Source organism: Phocoena sinus, chromosome 2, assembly GCF_008692025.1.
Source record: "Phocoena sinus isolate mPhoSin1 chromosome 2, mPhoSin1.pri, whole genome shotgun sequence".
NCBI lineage: Eukaryota > Metazoa > Chordata > Mammalia > Artiodactyla > Phocoenidae > Phocoena > Phocoena sinus.
The window spans coordinates 153,138,800-153,160,743 of NC_045764.1; the positions used below are offsets into that span (position 1 = coordinate 153,138,800).

Below are 21,944 nucleotides of genomic sequence, written 5' to 3' on the forward strand. Positions count from 1 at the left end.
TCTTCTTTATCCATTCATCTGTTGATGGACACTTAGGTTGCTTCCACGTCCTGGCTATTGTAAATAGCGCTGCAGTGAACATTGTGGTACATGTCTCTTTTTGAATTATGGTTTTCTCAGGGTATATTGTGCACTGTGTCTTCTTGATCCCTTAACTAAGGGTACATCAATTTCAGATGAAAAATGGTGGGTATTAATGCTGAGTTTTGTGTGGCGCATACTATTTTATGAATTAGAGACCTTGGAAAAGGGTGATTCTTACATGCAGTATGACAGGTTTGCTACATCTCCCCACTGCCAATGACTAATGCACAGTGTATGCTCAACTCACAGGTCCTGAGTGAATGAGTGAGATGAGAGTCTAGTACTGCCATTTGTAGCAAAGCAATTTATCTCATGACTGAACTGTGTCAGCCATCAGGAAGGAGACATTTGCCTCAAGTTTTAAACAGAGAAGCCAGTGGTATAAAATAGACTGTCACTGGCAAAGCTTTTGACCTAGGAAAATAGATTGGATTTGTCTAGGGTTCTAAGACAGACGTAACTAACACCTGGCCCCTACCATGGCCCATGCAAACTCCACAAGTTGGTCATTGTATCCTCTCAAGTTGAACTGGGATATGGCTCCGGAATCCTTCTTAACACAGCACACACGTCAACTGCTCCTGATTGAGCAGTGTTGGCATGTAATGCCTAAGTGCTGTTTTGGGCCTCAAAGTAGGATCCTTTCTTTACCTGGGAGAGTTTCAGAGCTCTCATAAATGAAGGCAGGAAGATGATCAAGTTAGCTTTCTGGTGGTGGAGAGGAGATCATCTTGGGCTCATTTGGGCAGATTAATTGAAAGGTGTTTAGATGTCATTCCCTAGCTTAGAGGACTTTATTCGACACTGTATGGCTGTGTTTTCCTTTGGAGGGACTTTGGTCTTCTGGGGGTGTGGGGAGCAATAATGAATCTGAGCATGGGAACCAAAGGAGTTCCGGCCAAAAGCCTGATCTCCTCCCGCAGTGTTCAGCTTGGAAGCTGCAGTGTGGAGCTAGGAGGGATCTTGGAATGGGAGTCCGGAGACCAGTGGGTGCTGACCAGCTGGGCACTTAGCTCAAGTCTTCTCCTCCCTAATCCTCTGATTTCTTACCTGCAAATTAAGGAGACTGGGCTAAATGAGCGGTACTCCATGGGGGTGCTACTACCCCCAGGCACTTTCTGGAAACGTGTGAGGACATTTTTGGTTATCATAATGACTAGGGATTGCTACTGGCACCGATCGGGTGGGGTCAGGGACACTAGGCATCTTCCTATGGGCAGGGCAGCTTTACCCAACGAAGAATTGTCCTGTGACCAGTGTGGTGTCCAGGATATTCATGTTGTAAAAATCCCGACTGTACTGAATCTATAGCCTAACTCTGTTTTACATGTAAAGGCACACCTTTTTTTTTCTTTTTTTCATGGTATTAATACCTGTTGAATTTTACAGGAATGCAATTACCATGAGAGTTGAGGGGTGATTTGTTTCTTTAGGAATTATTGGTCACTCTTCTGGGAAAACACATAACCAATGACACTGCAGAGCCTGCATTTGAATGGCCAGTGTACCTGCATCAGTCTGACTTTCAAAAATTATGCAAGTAGGTTAATTTTATATATACATAGATCATAGTTTCTATGGATTTTGTTTCAGGTTGGTCGGCGGCATTGCAAAATATTTGTTGTAAAAAGGGTGCATGAGGTCTGATTGGGCTAAAAAGCACTGGTCTAAAGATCCCCAAAGAGCCTTTTTAGCTCTGACATCCTCTGAGTGTGAGCAGAGAGGAGACTCACTTGGCGTGAATAATGGAAAACATGCGGCAGTGGAAATGGATCAAGGCAAGGATTAATGTCCCCGAATTGAGCAGAGTCTGCTGCTGACAGTGCCCACTGCCGCACAGCCCTGGTACTGAGGTGAAGTCCTTGATTTTGGACTCTGTGTCCAAATGGGATTCAGGATCAGAATGTCCTAGTTACATACACAGCCACGTGCATCTTTTACTGTCGGCAGGAGGTCTGACTCCATGGGCAACTGTTGTACGTGGAAGCTTACCTCCCCTCCTTCTCTCTGTAATCCTTCCTCATGCCCCTTTCTCATGATGTAATTTTAGTAGAAGTAAACTTGAACAGCCCCAAATTATATAATTAATTACATTCAGCTTCAACTGCAATCACTAATTGATCCAAGCCTGCTAGCACAACACTTTCATTACTTGTCACACAATTATTGAGTGCCTACCTTGTGCTGGGAATAACGTAGGAAATGGTCAATTTTTCCTGAGGAGAGGGGTTAGAGGGGGGTTAGGGTTGTCAAGACAGGCCCGCTACGGATAAGGGGTAGTGGCCAAGGCTTTGCTGGGGACGTGGCAGGTGGGTACATCCCACTGGCCCTCTAGTTCAGTCGCGAATGTTCATAGGCTAAAAATCTCACAATGGCCATGCTGGGATCAGGCAGGCTGGTTTGGGCATCGGATGTCACACGTTGTGCTCTAGGTCTCTTTGGTTTTGTTTTGACTGTTGAATAGTAATTAGTTGCGTCACCTCACTGGTCTCCCAACTCCTAACTGTTTCTCTGTAATCAAAGGCCTCGCTACCCAAACCTGAATCCGTATTCTTGTTAACTGCAAACTCTGGCTCGGCAGGTCTGGGTGGGGCCTGAGGTCCTGCATTTCCAACAAGCCCCCAGGTGATGCTGATGCTGCCAGTCTAGGGACCACACTTTGAGTCGCAAGGTGCCAGGATCACCAGATTACCCTCCTTTCAGGTGCTGACATTCCTTGAGGGAGAAGCCAAAGCAAAGTTATGACGCCTAACTGCAGTCAGGGGTCTCCCAGAGCGGGACAGTTACTCTCCAGTTGCACCGGGGTTACTTCCTCCTTGTCCGCCGTGTTTCTTTATGGGGCATGTGTTCTTATTTCTCCTGGTAGTGGCTGTATTAAGTAGCTCACTAGGTGAGTTCAGAGGTGGTAACAAAGGTGACACGTCCCAGAGGTTGTTAGGCATTTGTGAAGTGATTTATTCACCGAATACTTCCTGTCCACCTTGGAGGAGCTGGGTCCTATAGAAAAAGGAGAGACAGAGGTAAAAAGAAAGATATCCTTTGGAGTGGGAAAGGCAGGCAGGCAAACAAACACGTGGTCTTACAATGTGATCAGTACCCCGTGTGGAGCAAGCTGTGTGGCGCTCTGTTCCAGGGGACGCTAAGGACCAGCTGTGCCCTGGCGTCAGGGCAACGGTACGTCCCCTTTACCAGGGATGCGAGCAGCCCGGCCCACTTGGGGACCTGAGTCGGAGGGTCATCTGGGAACCAGCTGGTCAAGTGGAAAGCCTCCACTCCCAGAGTTCTTTACCTCAGCCTCCTTCCACTCGCCTCTGCATTTCTCCTTGTACTGCACCCCTCCTCCTCAGTTTCCAGTAACACCCCGTTGCTGGGCAATCAAGAAGGAAAAGGGATGTTGGCCACTGGCTGTTTCTCAAAGAGGAAGAGCTGTAATCATGTCTGTTGTCGTTGCAGCAGGTCTGAGAATCCCCCGAGCTGTGGGACCGCCTTCTCCTCCTGCCTCAGCTCCCCAAACAATGTTCCACAGCCATGTTCTACCGCTCTCACAAAGGAGGCGGGGGGTCAGGAAGGCCACTGGGTCTCTGCAATTCAGCCTGAAGCCCATTCATCCAGGAGGGAGAGGTTTCATCATAGTCAGTTCTCCCCCATTTCTGAGTTCTGAGGGTTTCCATGGGGCCAAAGCATCCACAGGGGCCAACGTGCCCCCGATGCTGTCTTACCATGCAGGCACTCGCTGGGCTGGACCAGTCCTCGGCTACTGCTTACCTTTCCTGGAGACATTTCCCTTGTGAGCCTCTAACACCATGTTTGCCCGAATGACCCTCATTCCTCTCTTCTCCACCCTCTCAGGGCAACTTTGTCGTGACTTCTGGGTACAACAATCACCAGACAGACCACTGCCCTGAGCCACACTGGGGCACAGGGAAGCGCTGAGACCGTAAAAGTAGAGACACTAGGTGACCATTCTCCGGTCCAGAGGCAGCTCTACCTAGGAAATGCTCACAGGTGCGCTCTGACCACACACCCCTCTGGACTTCTGAGACCTAAAATAGGAGCGAGGCAGAGGATGCAGGGCTCCTTCTCGGGGACCCAGTGATGCCTCAGCTTTCATCAAGTTCCTCTCTCTCCCCTCTTACCACCTCTGGGGAAAAATTTCTTTTGTAGCTGGGGTCGGGTTGGGGGAAGTGTTGGAGGGTGCAGGGGGAAGAGAGAATCTTGTTCTTTACTCCTAATGTTTTTCTCCCAAATCCTTTGATTAAATTTTGAGCCTATTCCATCCCCTAAAGAAAAATCCAGATAGCTAGCTTTCTGAATCAAAAGCTAGTAAACGCCGCCCCCCCCCCCCCACTGCCATTTTGCAGTCTTATCTCTTCCCAGCCAATAAAAGGGAGAAGCCTGGTTGCTGCTTAATGGTGGGGATGGGGAAAAGGGCAGTGAACAGGAAATGGGGAGGGGAGGATCCCAGCACTGAAGAGTGCAAAAATCTTAATCTGTCACAATATACCGAGTCTTCCATTTGGTAAAGGATGTATAATGAGATACTTCTGATCTTTTAGTTCTCTTTTGGCTTGCAGGACCAGCCCACTGCCAAAGGACGCCTCTCCCTTCCTTTGGCCCTGTTTCTCCCCCAGAATACATGCCTGCAGGTTTCCCTGGGCTCACTGGAGCTCTGGTGGTGAAGCAGGAATGTGAAAGTTCACTCAGTGGGAATTTTTTTTCTTTTCTTTTCTTTTAAAAAATTTATTTTTGGCTGTGTTGGGTCTTCGTTGCTGCACGTGGGCTTTCTTTAGTTGCGGTGAGCAGGGGCTACTCTTCGTTGCGGTGTGTGGGCTTCTCATCGCGGTGTCTTCTCTTATTGTGGAGCACAGGCTCTAGGCGTGCGAGCTTCAGTAGTTGCGGTGCGTGGGCTCAGTAGTTGTGGCTCACGGGCTCTAGAGCGCAGGCTCAGTAGTTGTGGAGCACGGGCTTCGTTGTTCTGCGGCATGTGGGATCTTCCCAGATCAGGGTGCAAACCCGTGTCCCCTGCATTGGCAGATGGATTCTTAACCACTGCGCCACTAGGGAAGTCCCTTCTTTTTTGACTTACAGTGATTTTGAAGTTTAGGCATTCTCTGTCTTTCAGCCATGCTGAGGGTGTGGTTTTTGTGTAGCTTTAATTTTTCTTCTTGTTCTCTATTGTTTCTGGAGGAAATCTGGGGAGACAGACATGGGTAGCCACCACTGTCTCAGTAAAATGGAAGGGAGAGGCATCCTCTGGAAGGTGGGTGGCAAAGGGGATAAGAAGCAAAAAGAACCATTTAAGATCCCACAAGATAGTAGGTGATCAACAAAAGTTTGTTTGCATGGAATTTGCCAGAAAGAGCTGGATTAATTCTGGCTCTGCTTTCTACCAGCTGTGTGAGTCCTTGGACAAGTCATTTACCTTTCTATTCTTCCGTATCTTCCTCTATAATACAAAAATAATAAAGATACCAACTTCCTACCTCTTAGTGTTATGAGGATTGAATGGGAAGAGGCTTGGGGCATACTAGGCACTTAATAACATTAGCTATTATTATCATTACTACTACTACTACTACTACTATTATTATTCATTCACTATCTCAAAGAAACTCATCCGTGACAAGCATAAGCTCTGATAACAGTGGTTTAAGAAGACATGTTTCAACATTAAACATTTTCCCTTTAATTCTCTTAGGAAGCAGCAGTAACAAGTTTCCAGTTTTGGTTTCTGATCCTGTTTAAGTTCCTAGTCCATTGCCTTGCATATAGTAAGTATGTACTCAGTAAATACTTGTTGAATGAATGATACTCCATATTTTCAACTATAACAAAAATAACGGGGCCATGTTTTTTTGTTTTTGTTTGTTTTTTATTTTATTTATTTATTATTTTTGGCTGCGTTGGGTCTTCGTTGCTGCATGCGGGCTTTCTCTAGTTGCGGTGAGCAGGGGCTACTCTTCGTTGCGGTGCGCGGGCTTCTCATTGCAGTGGCTTCTTTTGTTGCGGACCATGGGTTCTAGGCACACGGGCTTCAGTAGTTGTGGCACGCGGGCTCAGTAGTTGTGACTCGCAGGCTCTAGAGCGCAGGCTCAGTAGTTGTGACGCATGGCCTGCGGCATGTGGGATCTTCCCGGACCAGGGCCCGAACCCATGTTCCCTGCATTAGCAGGTGGATTCTTAACCACTGTGCCACCAGGGAAGTCCCTGGGGCCATGTTTTAAATCATTTCTCTCTCTCTTCCTCTCTCTGTCTCACACACACACACACACACACACACACACACACACACACACACTCAGGCACACCCCGTTTTAAAACAGAGTTCAACAAGGCTTTAAGCAGACATAGAATATATATTAGTTTTCTATTGCTGTGTAACAATATCACAGACTTAGTCACTTCCAACAGCATACATTTCTCTCACAGTTTCTGTAGGTCAGGAGTCCCACATCTTAGCTGGGTCCTCTGCCCAGGGTCTCACAAGGTTGTGATCAAGGCTGAACACAGAGTCAGCCTGGTTGTGTTCTTTTCTGAGGCTTGAGACCCTCTTTCGAGTTCAATGAGGTTGTTGGCAGAATTCAGGTCCTTGTGGTTGTAGCATAGAGGCCCTCAGCTCTCAAAGGCTGCCCCTTTCCACAGGCAGTTCACAACATGGCTTTGCTTCTTCAAGGCCAGCAGGAGAGTATGACTCTAACCTCAGGAAGGACCTAGTCCCTCTTTTAAGGGCTCACCTGATTAAGCCAGGCCCACCCAGGATAAGCTCCATTTTGGTTATCTCCAACTCAAGGATGCTGCAAAATCCTTCCACCTTTGCCAACTAACATGACCAAATCACGGAGTGGCATCCCATCATATTCAGTCTCACCCACATTTAAAGGGAGGGGATTATACAAGATGTATAGGGTTGTGTGTTGGAGTTGAGGGGGTGGGAGTCTCAGGGGCCCTCTTAGAATTCAGTCTATCGCAGAACATCTCTTTCAGCTCAGTAGATATCATTACAAGTAGAAACTCCAAACTGGGTTTCTACGTTCGAGTTGATATAAACTCAAAGAAGGTGGGGACCTTATTGAGAGCAGTCCCTGACTAAAGCACCGTAAGGTCAATGACCGTAGTAGTTTCTGTATGCCAGGTGCTCTTCAGTACTTTAACATCCTTTATTCTAATTCTCACAACTACTGCATTTTACAGAGGGGGCTGGGATATGAACCGGTGTGTTTTGACTCTGGGGCCTGCTCTAACTCCTGTCCTAAATTGAATTTAGAACAATATGCAGTGACAAACAAATGCATGATAAGTGATTTAAAATGGTGATAGTGACGGCCAGTTTTATGCATGTGCTGCACGTTCTCTCTCTCTCTTCTGCTCTCTGACATTAAAGGCTTGGTTACTCAAGGCCACACTTACAAGATGTTTAAGTAAACAGTCCCCCCTTCCCCACTCTTTTTTTTTTTTTTTTTCAAGACAAGAAAATGGAACAGGACATCAGGGAAGGAGGCTTCACGGCATCTCAGAGCAGCTGACTGGCCTGTGCAGAGGCTGTGCGGCCACCCGGCCCAGCCCCCTCCCGCTGTCATGGCCGGGGTACCCTCTGTGTTGCTGTAACCACGAGCGGCTCCTCCCTGGTCGCCAGGACGTCCCTGCTCCGTGTGTGTCTGGAATAGGCACTTAGATCAATGCTGACTCTGGAGCCCGTCCCTGGGTCCTGCAGAAGGGGCAAGGTCAGCCAGACGGGGCTTGTCACTGTCTCCCTCCCCTTCCCATGCCACCGTCTCCCCACAAACCAAAGCTCAGCTTTTGGTCTCCCACAACCTCTCATGACCCCACCCGAATTGGCTTTCCTGCCATCTTGCTTTGCGGAGTATAACTGTAGTGCTTGTACCTGCTCACCAGGGGTCGCAAGGTCCTGGCTCGCTTACCCCAGCTGGGTGGGTACCATTTCTGAGTCCAGGGGCCAAGGGAATTTACCCACATACACCTGGTGTTTGTATATTTATCTAATAGGAATCTTTTTTTTTGCTCCTGTCAAGAAATAACTAGCTCTCCTATTTTATTTTTTTTCTAGACACATGCAGCTGTGTCTTTTATGTATTTCTTCCGAGTATATAGAAGAAATAGGCAACACTTTTCCACTCAGAAAGTCATTCCACAAGGTTTGGATAGGGCTAAACACCCTCCACCCCCTCCCCGCTCCCATAAGCTCAGGAGTGGGAACAACTCAGGCCTCGCCAGTCAGATCATTTCGCTATTCTGGCCACAGCCATTGGATAAGGGATGGTTTCATGGGTGGTGCTGGACCAATCAGAGTGCTCCCTGAGACTTTCCTATTCCAGATTTCTGGGAGGAGAGCTCTTCTTTCTGAGGCTAAGCTGGACTCTGGTTGCTGGCAGCTGTTCTTACCCTAGAAAAGCTCTAGAGAAAGTTTGTATGAGAAATGGAAATACAGGCAGAACCCTAGTGATATTGATTGAGCTCCTGGATGCCCCTATGCTAGAAGCCTTCATACTGCTTCACTTTGGGGTTACATATACACACCAACCACACACACACCTTTTTTTTTTTTTTTTTTTTTTCTTTCTTAAGTTGGGATCATCTGGGATTCTGTCACATTTGACTGGAGAGTCCTTATACAAGAACCAACATTCCGGAAATTTCTACCATGTGCCAGGCACTGTGATATGCATTTTAAATACATTATCTGTTTTAATCTTCTGTTTAAGGGCCTTGCATGGTAGGCACGATTACCTCAGTCTTACAAACTGGAAAAGGGAGTCTCAGAATAGGTAAGTAAATTTCTCAAGCAAGTGGCAGAGCAGAAATCTGTGCTTTCTGTCCTGAACTTCTATACTACTTACCATCTTTGCTGTTCATTGGCATTTGGGCTCATATCACCTAATAGCATTATTTCATTTCTCCATGGCCTTACATCTGACTAAACCATTTCGATTGTAAGATCCTTGATGGCAGGGATTGTGATATGTTTGCTGGCTCCACTGTCATCACCACTACACAGGCCCATAGCACCCAGCATCAGGTGAGGCATATCATAAATCTTGAACAAACCCTTGCTGAACTCATGACGTGCCCATGGCACTTCACAAAAGGCTTGTCATAGCCCGAATTGTGGGAGACGAGACATGGGGCAGAGTGTGCAGTCACATCTGCTGAGCTAAACATGCTTTTTGCAATCACTACAACCAGTTCTCCCCAGGAGCTGACCCTGGTGAGTCTCCATCTTTCATTCATTCAATATCCATCCATTCTTACATTCGACAAACATGTTCTGAACATTTATCGTATACCAAACATGTACATTTATCATATACCAAACATGTCGTAAGACTCAGGATACTAAGTGAATAAGACATGGCTCCTGCCCTCAGAGATCTTATTTGTAACTGCCTTTTAATTACCCTGCAGCAAATGTTCCAAACCATTAGCAAGTTGCTGTTAGAATTGTTGACCAGCTCTCTGGATTGTTCATCACTGGGGCTCAAGCATTGTCCAGGAAGGGAACATCAGCCCCCATATTGGTCTTTGTCAACCAACTTAGCCCCACTTCCACCAACAAGGCTGCCACAATGTACAGCTCCAGGGGGCACCATTCTCATAAACTAATGACATTCTCAGAAGTTGAGCAATGCACAGCCTGTACAGCTATACACGGCAGCCTTGATAACTCAAACAGGACCCGTGAGTGATAGCCCTTCCCGTTCACAGTCACATTTGTGAAGCACTTTACAGTTTACAAGGAATTTCACCTCCATTATGTCAGTTGAACCGAGAAATTCTGTTTTGGTTCCCATAATGCATTCTCTCTCCTCTGACCTTCACCCATGGGATTCTCTGTTTGTTCCATGAGCTCCCCATAGCCACGCCCTCTCAGATGGTGACAGTCCAACTGAACTGGTGACAATTACCAAGCACCAAGTCACATTACCGGCCCCAGGCTTTCTTCCACCCAACAGCACCTACCTGGGATTAGCAGTGGCCACAGCTTGGCAGAGGTGACTGTGCTGGTGATTACGAATGCATTTCTTATTTGTCTTTTGAGCCCTGAAATCCTGTCAGTGAGGAGAAGCGATAATAACATGTTATTAAATTCTTTCTGGGTAATGTAATTCAGGAGTCAGGAGGCATTTTGGTCATTTATGTCTTTGAAAAGCTTAGAATAACTTTCAGTGTCATTATCCCCCATTTTAAGCCAGGCTCTAATATATAAATATAGATCTGGCCACTCCTGTGGGTATATATAGATACACATGTACTCTTAGATGTGCACCTATGATGTGTATATACGCATGTACACAAAACACAGGATGTGGGCAGGTATGTGTAGAGTCAACAGAAACTTCCAGTTATTTATAGATCTATGTATATGCATAATAACTCCTCCTTTTAGGATCATGGCTGCTATAAGGTTCTATCCAGGTTTTCAGGAATTAAATTTTATTCCTAGCTTCTCCCTTGACATGTTGCAGACTTTCCATTTTTGCTCATCATTATAATAATGAAAGGAAGAACTCCGTTTACAAATACACCTCCAAGTTGTGCAGTGCCAACGTATAGGGACATTTCCGTTGCCCAGTCCTCTCCATCACACCGCCTTTCCAAGTTATGGTTCCCAGTAAGCTTCTTAGAGCTTTTGATTCCATCAGAAAATGTCTTTCTACTAACTGCCAATTATTTGCTGATTTTCCCCTAACACCTTGTACCTGGTGTTACAGGAAAGGTGCATCTATGGTATGTGCTAATCGTACTTGCTAATGGAGTTGGTGCTTGTTTATAGACTGGAATTTCCAAACTGGAAGGAATGTGAGATTGTATGAGTTGGCTCCCTCTTTGCACAATGAGGAAGGGGATGGTCAGAGCGGGCAGTAACTAGTCCCCGGTTCCTGAGAGTCAGTGGCAAAGCCAGGATGAGTACGCATGTGTCCTGGTCCTCCAGCCAAAGCTCTTTCTGGTAATGTGTTTCAGCCCTCATGGACCACTTAGCCCCACTCTAAGTGTGCTCTTCCTACATTTCTTGTTGAGCACAGTGATGGGGACTGTAGACGGGGTCCTCCACAGTCTCGGTGCAGTCCTAATAAGCTCTTATCAAGGCAGTCACAGTGCAGTGGGAAAAACACGAAGACTAAAAGCTCAGTTTCTAACTGCAGCTTTGCCAAATGGCCCTGGCCAAGTCTCAGATGCTCTGTGCTCATTTAGTTACCAGTAAATTGGAAATAGTAACAGTATTGAACCCTTACAGTTGTTGTAAATTAATACACATATAAAGTGCCTGACATATCTTATGTGTTGGCTCTTACTGCTGACCCTCACCTGCCTACAGCATTTTCATCTTGTCCTCACTAAACTCTGCATCTCCAGTTTAGACACTGAACTTTTTTCAATTGAAATACAGTTGACTAAACACTTAACTCTTAACAAGACTTGTGACCTAGTATTTCCCATCTACAGCTTTACCTCCTTTAAGGTAGTTTCATCCACTCCCATTGCTCCCCAAATTTACATCTTCTGGTCCCGTTTACATGAAAGTCCCACAGGTCTTATATTAGCTTCATTCATTGATTTAGTCATATAGATATTTACCGAGTGCCTGTTATGTGCCAATAACTTTCAAGGGGCTAGGGTTTAGCAATAAATAAAATAGCTTCAAACCCTCGTCCTCACGGAGCTTATAATCCTAGTGGGGGTGGTGGTGGACAGTATCTCAAGTCATGATACGTGCTGTGACAAGAGAGCAGGAAAAGGAGACAGGGAGTTCTGGAGAGAGGCTAGGCATTACTATTTAAATAAGAAAGGCCTCCTTGATGAGATGGCGTTTGAACACCAAGGAGATAAGGGACCAGCAGCTTGGCTATCTAGGAGATTATTCCAGGCTGAGGGACCAGCAAGTACCCAAATCCCTAAGGCTGGAATGTGCTTGGTCTGTTTGAGGTACAGGAAGCCTGTACGGCTGGAGTAGAGTATATAAAAGGGTAGTAGTAGAGATAAGATTGGAGAAGTACTTCCATCTAAAAGAAAGCATAGTTACATAAAATAATGCAAATGAGAAGATAGCCACCCCCTCCGCCAAGAGGAAAGACCCAAAGTCTCATCAGCCGTTGTGTCCATCTCTGACTGATGTTTTTCTCCCTTCTTCTCTCATCATCTCATTTGATATTCTAAAGACTAAATTAGAAGATTAGCTGCCACTAACACTCCTTGTATAAAATAATAGGGGAAAGAAAGAGGAAGAAAAGACCTAATAAAACAAGGAAGAATATATGCATATTTACTACATTTTTGCAACCGGCCTCTGTTGATTATTGTAACTTCCTTCTTCTGCCATCTATCCCTTGTTCCTTTTGTTCTCAGCCAGCATTCAGCTGTTCAGGGTTCTCTATCTGGTAGAATGACCCAAGCCTTCCTTCCTGAAGGCTGTGCTCTCTTGGTGGTTCTTCTCGTATTGCTGTAGTTTTCCATTAACTTTTACTAAAGGACATAGATATACAGAAAGCTATAGGAACCCAATGTTCAAAGTTAGTACCATTAATTGTGGGACAACTAGACATCATTTGCCTGCAGATGTGATATATAAGTTCAATAGGAAATTCAAAGCATCCTTTTAAAGTATTTTGACTTTATGTGTTAAATCTGAATCAAACCAAGCTTTTAGATTACGACTATTTGCATTTGTCAAAACACATAGAACTGTAAAGTAAAAAAGATGATGTTTTACAGATATGAATTATACCTCAATAAATATGGCTTTAAGAAACCCAAGCCTTGGACTTGAGAAGAAGCAAAGATGGTGGAGTGAGGTGCCGAGGCTATCTGGCCTTTGGGCCAAGGGGAGGGCCGGCCCCCTGGCGCTCAAGTGCTTCTGCTGGCCCGTACGAGGAAGAACATTTTCCTTGATTTGTAGGTGCTTTTATATTCATCTCGGAAAGAAAACAAAATTCTGAACTCAGGATTTGGCAGGTTTTGAATCAGAACTGTCTCGTCTTCAAGCAGAAGAGGTTATTCAAGCTCAGTTTGGAGTTGAGATATAACAAAAAATAAAAAATTACCCAGATAAAATGCAAAAGAAAGAAAACAAATCGTATTATCCTAACAAGCTATTTTATTTTCCTTTATCCTTTGAAAGATTACTGGATGAGGAATCAGGAAACGTGGATTTTAGTTCTAGTTACACCACGTGGGAATTAATTATATCAGACAAACCATAGTACCTATAGACAAATGTCTGTAGAAACTAATAAATGGCACAGAGCTGGGACTTCCCTAGTGGCGCAGTGGTTAAGAATCTGCCTGCAAATGCAGGGGACATGAGTTCGAGCCCTGGTCCGGGACGATCCCATATGCTGTGGAGCAACTAAGTCCGTGTGCCACAACTACTGAGCCTGAGCGCTAGAGCCTGCGAGCCACAACTACTGAGCCCGTGTGCCACAACTACTGAAGCCCGTGCGCCTAGAGTCCATGATCCACAACAAAGAGAAGCCACCACAATGAGAAGCCTGTGTACCGCAACAAAAAGTAGCCCCTGCTCGCCACAACTAGAGAAAGCCCGTGCGCAGCAACGAAGACCCAATGCAGACAATAAATAATTTTTTTAAAAGTGTCTTTAAAAAAATAAATAAATGGCACAGAGCAAAATGTAAAGAGATCCCAAAATTATGCATAGCATGTAATATATAACAAATATTTCATTGAATATTAGTCTGCTAATGGCCCAGGAATGAAGGTTTGCATCACAACAGGTAAAGAACTATGATATCTGAGTGCTTGCTGAAGGCAAAAGGAATACAGAATGGGTAGTGGAAGAGGGTAGTTATAAATACCAGCTATGACCATGTGACCAGTTACAGGAAAGTAATTGTCATGAATATCTCCTCATTTTGTTATGCATATGTTTACATGTATATGCGTGTTTATGTTTTCTTCCCTTTTCCCATATCATATAACATAAGATGTACTGACTTTTTATTACAGTATTTAAGTATTAATTTTACGTCATAGTATTTAAGCTATGAGATATCAAGGAGAAAAGTATCACTTAAGGACTTTACCTCCTTTCCTGGAGGAGGGTTTAGTGCGTTTTTAGTTGTATGCAAGATAGCTATAACATGTGAGGAAGAATTACAACCTTGTTATTGTCTTTATTTGGAGATTAAGTGTGGGTTTAGGAGATGCATGTGGATGCCAAGTTAACACGTAATGATTAAATTTATGTGTCAGCTTGACTGAGCCAAAAAAAAAAAGAAACCCAAGCCTTTAGATCTACCGCATTTCGTGGGAAATTCTAGGGATTAAGTGACAGCATAAGGAGATAGACATATTTAGAATTTGGGACATTCTATATGACAGCTGGCCTGACCTCTTCAAAGGGTCAATGTCATGAGGGGGGATTGTCATAGATGAGACAAGACTTAAGAGCCATAATAAATTTATTGTGTGAAACTTACTGGATCCTCGTTTCAAAGAAACAGGTATAAATTTTTTTTAGGTCAGTTATAGAAATTTGAATATGAAGTGAGTTTTAGGTGGTATTAAGGAATTACTGCTATTTTTGTTACATATAATATTGGTATTGTTAATTGGAGAAGTATCCCTACTCTTTGGAGATACATGTTAAATATTTAAGAATTAAGTGTCATGATGTTTTTAATTTACTAAGAAATGATCCAGTTATGAGGCAAAAAAAGGCAAAATATTAATAATGGTTAAAACTAGGTGGATGGTATACGGGCGTTTATTGTATTCTTTTCTTTCCTGCGCGCATGAAATTAGAATTAAAATTACTTTGAAACAGACAGACAAAAACCAGGAGAAAGCTGCTGCCGGATCCATATAGCTGCCCTACACAGCCTGTAGACCCAAAGTGGGTGATAGACCATAGCATCTAGAGCCTAATGGCCACAGCAAAAACTCATACCTGCTGAAACTGGTGCTTCAGCAACTGCCACTGGCAAAGGAAGAAGGGCTTCTGCCTCCCTTCCAGGAATCATGGGTATGTGATTGACCAGATGAATCTAGAACCCTGCTGGCCAGGGGCATCCTACCATGCAGGTAATGGAGCTTCAGCCTCAGAGCCCCTCAGGTGCACAGGCATCTTCCAAGACCCCGGAAGGGCCTTAGCAATGTGTTCATGGGGTCATACGCTTTTGCAACCATCCTTGCAGAAGTAAGATATGTCAACTGAAAAGAGTTAAGGTTGCTATTTCGACTCTGATTTTCCTTGTGTCATGGTATTGGATGACCATGTGTTGTGTTGGACGGTATTGGAACGGCCATGGGAATTTTGGGGATCCAGCTAAGAGGAAGTTGAACTGTAGGTACATGTAGTTGGTGTTTGACTGTATCTGCTTCTGTGTTTTGCGGTTAATTCCAAGTTGTCCTGTTGTAGGAAGGGCTTCCATGAAGACACTTACTGCTCACTGTGCCAACTCCCTGAGCTTTATGATATCAAGGTGCAGGGCCAGAGGTCATATCATGTTGTGAATGTGTCCTCTGCCCATCATCAGAAGTATTTAGCAGTGGTGGAGGAGGAAAAAAGGCTGAAATGTACAAAGCCAGAAGCTAGTCTGTGTAATATTCTTCCACTTACCAGATGTATAAAATTATAAGTGGAGAGTTTGGTACTCACTGGTGCCTAGTAAAATGGAAGATTTCTCCTATCAGGAACATGCTCAGTAACTTAGCTTACATGTTTACAAACACCAGATAGTTTTTGATGGGCATTATGAATCGTAGAGTTTATCAGAATTCCTATATTTGTAGGGCAAAACCTGCAGTAGTACTACAAATAGTATGTTTCATATGTTTTATGCGTATCAACTATCAACAATAAAAAATTTTAATGAACCATGCTGAAAGAAAAATTCAATTATCTTTTTATTTATTTTCCATTAGATATTACAAAATCTTATCTTATGGAAAAGTGATCAAAGATCATGTAGCACAAAAAAAGTAGAAAAAAAAACCTGTTATAAAGGTATGTTGGGAAGGTGAATAATTATTTTTCCTGGGTGTAGTGATGTTTGTGTTATTTCAGCTTTTAAAAATTTATAATGCGCTATGATTTTTTCCCTCATTCTAAATAATTATTTGTAATTTTGTGTTCTTTTACTTAAAGAAGGCCTGCACAATTGTATAAGCTTTAGACAGGAGATGTCAGAGCAAAAAGATAGAATTCTGGTCTCTATGACACTTAGAAGCCCATGGCAGCTCTGGATGGCCCATCTCCAGACTCCTTTTATTTAAGGGAGAAATCAGTATCTTTCTTGTTTAAATGACTGTGTTTTTGGCTTTTCTGTTATGAGCAACCAAACAGAATCTTAACTGATATGCCCTTTGACTCAGCAGTTCCACTTCCAGGAATTTGTCCTGCAGATACACTGGCACATTTGCAAAATGATGTATGGTCAAGGTCATTCATTGCAGCAAAAGATGAGAAACAATCTTTATGCTCATCAATGGAGACTGGTGGAATAAATTATGTACATCCATACAGTGAAATAGTAAGCGCTGTATATTAGGAGGAAGCTTGTCATATTGACATGGAATTATCTCTAAGGTATATTGTTAAGAGAAAAAAGTAAGTGCAGAAGTGTGTGAATACCATGCTATTATTTGTGTTAAAGAAGAAAAATATGCCATTGGTTGCCTCTGGGGGCGACTGAATGGCTGAGGACAGAATGAGAGGGAGACTTTTTACTGTGTTCCTTCTGAATAATTGTGAACTTTTAATCTATTAAAAATAAAATTAAATAAAAACTAGAAAACATTCTTATAATTAATACTTGTATAACAAAACATATTGTTTGCTAAAAAAAAGCTCTTTTCAGATAAAAAAATAAATTAAAATCCCCTAAGTCACCCATAAATAGAGATGCCATATGCCTGGCTTGCCCAGACAGTCCCAATTTATGCCTCTTTCTCTGGAATAATTGTCAATATCACCTCACTTCACTCTCAGCGGTGTCCTGGTTTGGATGATAAATTGTCTGGTCAACCCACCCACAAATTACATCAGACCCCTTAAGAAGTCCAGCCCAGCCAGTGATGAAAGTGATCCCACCTCTTTGACTGATGACCAGATGAAGTAGTTGGCTTTAGTTTAGGGACCTTGAGTGAAGAAGAACGTGTTTTTAATGATAAGTGGATGTCAGTGCGGTGGGCAGTGATCACACCGAGAAAGGCAATAGGGAGTGGAACAAACTGAAGGTCTGATGGCTTCTCTTTATCATCTTGTGCTGATGCTGGGGCTTTGCTTAGTGGGAGGAATGGTGGATGAACCACTGTCTTATTTCCCTGATTATTTTCTCTCTCTCTTTTTGCTGTATAATTACATGAACCAATGTTACATGCACATATGTCATGACTCAACTCTGTAGAACTTACCATGTTGTATTTGCAATCTGCCTATACCTCCAGGATTGTGAGCCTTGTGAGGGCAGTGACTGTGATTTCTCCCTGTGTCCTGGCACACAGTCAAACTCACCAAATGTTTGTTGAATGAATGACTGAACTCTGCAGAGACCTGCGCTGACATCTGGTGCTCTCTTCCCCACAGCCTCTGGTTGTCGTATCTTGAAGACTGTAATATTTATGAAGGCAGGAGCTAAATTTACTTGAATCAACACTGGAACCTCAGCGCAGAGTACTGGTACATAGTAAGTACTAATAAATGTCAGTTTAATGGATGAATGAATGATGCAGTTTTAAAAAAGTTTTATTGACGTATAGTTGATTTACAATGTTATGTTAATTTCTGCTATACAGCAAAGTGATTCAGTTATACATATATATATTCTTTTCCATGTTCTTTTCCATTATGGTTTATCACAGGATATTGAATATAGTTCCCTGTGCTATACAGTAGGACCTTGTTGTTTATCCATTCTATACATAATAGTCTGCATCTGCTGACCCCAAACTCCGAGTCCTCCCCTCCCCCACCCCCACCGCCTCCCCCTTGGCAACCACAAGTCTGTTCTCTTATATCTGTGAGTCTGTTTGTTTTGTAGATATGTTCATTTGTGTCATATTTTAGATTCCACATATAAGTGATATCATATGGTATTTGTCTCTCTTTTTGACTTACTTCACTTAGTCTGATAATCTCTAGGTCCATCCATGTTGCTGAAAATGGCTGAGTGATATTCCATTGTATATATTGTATATACCACATTTTCTTTTTCTGTTCATTTGTTGATGGACATCTATTGTAGGTTGTTTCCATGTCTTGGCTCTTGTAAATGGTGCTGCTATGAGCATAGGGGTGCATGTATCTTTTCAAATTTTGTTTTGTCCGGATATATGCCCAGGAGTGGGATTGCTGGATCATATGGCAACTCTATTTTTAGTTTTTTGAGGAACCTCCATACTGTTTTCCACAGTGACTGCACCAATTTACATTCCCACCAACAGAGTAGGAGGGTTCCCTTTTCTCCACACTCCCTCCGGCATTTGGCATTTGTAGACTTTTTTTTTTTTAATTGGAGTATAGTTGATTAACAATGCTGTGTTAGTTTCATGTGTACAGCAAAGTGATTCAGTTATACATATACATGTATCTATTCTTTTTCAAATTCTTTTCCCATTTAGGTTATCACAGGATATTGAGCAGAGTTCCCTGTGCTATACAGTGGGTCTTTGTTGGTTATCTATTTTAAATATAGCAGTGTGTACATGTCAATCCCAAACTCCTAGTCTATCCCTACCCCCTACCCTTCCCCCCTGGTAACCATAAGTTCCTTCTCTAAGTCTATGAGTCTGTTTCTGTTTTGTAAATAAGTTCATTTGTATCATTTTTTCAGATTCTGCATATAAGTGATATCATATGATATTTGTCTTTCTCTGTCTGACTTACTTCACTTAGTATGATAATCTCCAGGTCCATCCATGTTGCTGCAAATGGCATTATTTCATTCTTTTTAATGGCTGAGTAATATTCCATTGTATATATGTACCACATCTTCTTTATCCATTTGTCTGTCGATGGACATTTAGGTTGCTTCCATGTCTTGGCTATTGTAAACAGCACTGCAATGAACATTGGGGTGCATGTATCCTTTCAAACCATGTTTTTCTCTGGATATATGCCCAGGAGTGGGATTGCTGAATCATATGGCAGCTCTATTTTTAGTTTCTTAACTAACATCCATACTCTTCTCCATAGTGTCTGTACCAATTTACATTCCCACCAACAGTGTAGGAGGGTTCCTTTTTCTGCACACTCCCTCCAGCATTTGTTTTTTGTAGACATGTTTTTAATTGCAGTATAGTTGATTAGCAATGCTGTGTTAGTTTCTTGTGTACAGCAAAGTGATTCAGTTATACATTTACATGTATCTATTCTTTTTCAAATTCTTTTCCCATTTTGGTTATTACAAGATAGTGAGCAGAGTTTCCTGTGCTATACAGTAGGTCCTTGTTGGTTATCTATTTTAAATATAGTAGTATTTTGGATGATGGCCATTCTGACTGGTGTGAGGTGATATCTCATTGTAGTTTTGATTTGCATTTCTCTAATAATTAGTGATGTTGAGAGTCTTTTCATGTGCCTCTTGGCCATCTGTGTGTCTTCTTTGGAGAAACGTCTATTTAAGTCTTCTGCCCATCTTTCAGATTGTGTTGTTCATTTTTTTGTTATTGACTTGTATGAGCTGTTTGTATATTTTACAAATTAAGACCTTGTCAGTCACATCATTTGCAAATATTTTTCTCCCAGTCTGTAGGTTGTCTTTTAGTTTTGTTTATGGTTTCCTTTTGCTGTGCAAAAGCTTATAAGTTTGATTAGGTCCCATGTGTTTATTTTTGTTTTTATTTCTATTGCCTTGGGAGACTGAGCTAAGAAAACATTGGTACGATTTATGTCAGAGAATGTTTTGCTTACGTTCTTTTCTGGGAGTTTTATGGTATCATGTCTTATATTTCAGTCTTTAAGCCCAAATGATTCCGTTTTTGCCTCAGTCGTCTGAGGACCAATCTCTTACCTGATCATTCTCATCACTGGTGTTATGGACTCAATATCTGTGTCCTCCTCAGATTCATATGTTGAAGCCTCTAGCTCACAACGGGATGGTATTTGAAGATGGGACCTTTGGGGGATAATTAGAGTCACGATGGGATTGGTGGCCTTATAAGAAGAAGAAGCTTGCACACACTGAGGAAAGACCATATGAGGACATAGAGAAAGTAAGCTGTCCCTAGGAAGCCAATCTGCTGGCACCTTGATCTTGGATTCCCCAAGCCTCTAGAATTGTGAGAGATAAACTTCTGTTGTTTAAGCCACACAATCTATAGTATTTCGTATGGCAGCCAAGCAGACTAAGACAGGTGGTGCACCTGGCTCTGGAGTAGGGCAGGGGAGCTCTCTCACCCTGGTGGAAGAAGAGTGCATGGAGAAGGCAGGGTTTGGAGACCTTCCTGAATGAACACAGGCCATGCTTTACAAGCTGAGACTTAAATGGTAAATAGGAGTGAGGCAAGAGAAGCAAGCATCTGGTGAGAAGGGACTTGGGGAGGAGTGGGAGGGATGTCAGCTCCAGGAGGGGAAGGATTTTTGACTTTGCTTTGCTGTGTACCCCAATGTCTGAAGCAGTAGGCACTCAACAAAGAGTTGCTGAATGAAAGAATAGACTGAACCACACAGCGAAGTCCCTGTGGCCTGGAAGAACCTGGAAGGCTCTGCAGTGCTGTCTTTAGAAGCTCAAAGTAGCAAGAGCAGAAGCCCAGGAGTCAGTCAGGAGGCTCGCCCAGTTTGGATTCCCCCCAAAGCAGGTACTGAGACAAGGATTTAGGTGCTGCTAGTTTCTACTTGGGAAGCACAAGTGAGGGAGTGGGGGGAACTGAGAAGAAAAGTTGGGGTAGTGAATGGAGGGGCTGAATCCCATTGGGGACCTCTGAGGAATCTTGCGGAATATGCCTCAGCATTGTCCTTCCGAGGAGTGGGGATGGGTGGTCATCTGTGATTCTTGCGGAGTGTCCCTGGGGGGCCGTAAGATTCCTAACACTCCGGGCTGCCCTGCTCTGGGCCGAGCAAGCTGCTGTGCTGTGTCAGAAAGCCCTGGGAGAAAGCAGGGGAGCTGCTTGAGGAGGGAAGCTGCCAGCCTCTTGGCAACCCACCACCACGGCTGCAGCTGTGTTCAGGGGATGCTAGATAGAGGGTCTGGGGTGGGCCTCACAGCGTCCGTTCCAGAGGAGATACAGGGCTCCAAACAAGAGAGAGTGGTGGCTTTAATTATGGTGGTGGCATTGGACGGGGAGAGAAATAGGCAGATTTGAGGTACTTTGGGGATATGGATGGTGAACAACAGTAGAAAGTCAAAGCTCTTTCTTTTTTCCTCTCTCTCTGTCCATTTTCATTCCAGAGATATGTACTGCTGTGCTCTGGCTCCCTGGGAAGTGGGCACTGAGGCTGAGTTTATCGAGCACGACGGTAAGGAGTGTCCTTGCACCAACACCTGTGGAAAGGAGGGAACAGACACAGGAGTGGGCAAAGGGGAACCACACAGCCGCAGTCAACCCCAAAGGGCGCTCTGGAGCTAGACCTGACCTACAGAGTTGTCCTAGGTCGGGCCTAGATGCTGGACCTCCATCAGTCCAGGGATGTGGGCCAACCTGGGAAGGGCAGCTCTCTTCAGCTGAGGCTATTGCTATCATGGCGTCCGTCACAATTATTGTCTTTTGCAGGCCAGGTACCATTGTAGGTGCTGAGTATGTAGCAGTGAATGGGGTCAGGTGAGGGAGAGACAACAAACAAATATATAACATTGGGCAGTGAGAAGAGCAAAGCAGAAAACCACACAGGGTTAGCTGGATGATGGCTGGACAGGGTGGGTGAAGGTTGGGATGGAGGTGATGGAAAC

At 43.7% G+C, this 21,944-nt stretch overlaps 1 protein-coding gene across 14 annotated transcripts in view; it reads left to right on the forward strand.

Annotated features, from left to right (window-relative positions):
- The window catches only part of ADCK1 (aarF domain containing kinase 1), a 153,166-nt gene that overhangs the window by 119,512 nt on the left and 11,710 nt on the right, over positions 1-21,944 (forward strand). For 10 of the 14 annotated variants that reach the window (XR_004348326.1, XR_004348313.1, XR_004348316.1 and 7 more), the window contains 7 exons: positions 3,934-4,089; positions 5,783-5,855; positions 7,549-7,805; positions 8,805-8,867; positions 17,645-17,744; positions 20,675-20,856; positions 21,447-21,514. The gene's annotated coding sequence lies outside the window, so the exon portion shown is untranslated. The remainder of the gene's footprint in view (positions 1-3,933; positions 4,090-5,782; positions 5,856-7,548; positions 7,806-8,804; positions 8,868-17,644; positions 17,745-20,674; positions 20,857-21,446; positions 21,515-21,944) is intronic. The other 4 variants (XR_004348314.1, XR_004348315.1, XR_004348317.1 and 1 more) reach the window with 4 other exon arrangements.